The 1,159-nt window shown below is 42.6% G+C and overlaps 1 pseudogene across 1 annotated transcript; it reads left to right on the top strand.

Moving 5' to 3' along the window:
• The first annotated feature begins 478 nt into the window (after positions 1 to 478).
• On the top strand, positions 479 to 907 carry LOC309806148 (N-alpha-acetyltransferase 38, NatC auxiliary subunit-like; annotated as a pseudogene). The gene has a single exon. The product of its transcript is annotated as an N-alpha-acetyltransferase 38, NatC auxiliary subunit-like (transcript).
• The last annotated feature ends 252 nt before the right edge of the window (positions 908 to 1,159 follow it).

A 1,159-nucleotide genomic window follows, 5' to 3' on the forward strand; every position in this document is an offset into this window, starting at 1 on the left:
CAATGGCGTGTCTATGCAATTTGGGAAAGCATTTTGGCCATGAGAAGAATTTCAAAGCAAAAGTTCAAAGAGAAAAGAAAGAAGAAACTTGAAATTAAATTTAAACTGTATTTGTTATAACCTGAACAAACAACAATTTTATGTGCACTAACCAAAATGCTCTGTCATTCTTCATCAGTAACTGTTAATTCAAATCCCTTTGCTAAAGAGTAAAGAAGTATCCAGGGGACTGGTAAATCTTGATTTGCTTCATTAAGTCTGCTGAAAACAAAATAAAACAAAACTTGATAAAGGCATCTTATAACGATCTATCATTATTATTCTCATCCAACACAACTAATCTGATACAGTGAAAGGAACATTAATAGAATTGTTTTTAAATTTAAGAAAAAGATAATGATACGCTCGCGAGATCTCAGACCACCGAACCCGGAAGGTTCTTAGGAAGCTGAAGGGCCTGGAGGAGGCCCGGGAACAAATGGCTGCAGCTGGACCAACCATGCTGCTACGAGAGGAGAATGGCTGTTGCAGCCGGTGTCAAAGCAGCTCCAGCGCAAAGGACTCAGATGGGGAGCACGAGGACTAAGCCGGCTACGTGCGCTAGGCAGCAGCTGGAGGCGCTGCTCAACAAAACTATGCGCATTCGCATGACAGATGGGCGGACACTGCACCAACCGCGACTGCAATGTTATCCTGGGCTCGGCGCAGGAGTTCCTCGAGCCGTCGGATTCCTTCTCTGCCGGGGAACCCCGTGTGCTGGGCCTGGTACCTGGACACCACATCCACATCGTTTCTATCGAGGTGCAGAGAGAGAGCCTGGCGGGGCCTCCCTATCTCTGAACACGATCGTACATGCCTTTCAGACTTCATTAAATCTGTAACCAAAAAAAAAAAAAAAAAAAGAAAAAGAAAAAAAGAAAAAGATAATGATAAATATCAATGTTGGCAGCAGAAAGGCTATGTTTTAGCTGTAAGATATAAAGGGGAAAAAGTTATTCCTTGCCGACGTTCTTCATTTCTGTATTTAAACACTGAATTTCTTGCATAGATCCATTTCTTCCTGATGGGAATATTGATAATAGCTTTTGCAACAACCACAGCAGAGTGACATAGAAATCCTTGCATCACTCCAATCTCTGCCTCTGTCATCACATGGCCT

This window comes from Mesoplodon mirus (genome assembly GCF_964341445.2).
Source record: "Mesoplodon mirus genome assembly, chromosome: 6".
Taxonomy (NCBI): domain Eukaryota; kingdom Metazoa; phylum Chordata; class Mammalia; order Artiodactyla; family Ziphiidae; genus Mesoplodon; species Mesoplodon mirus.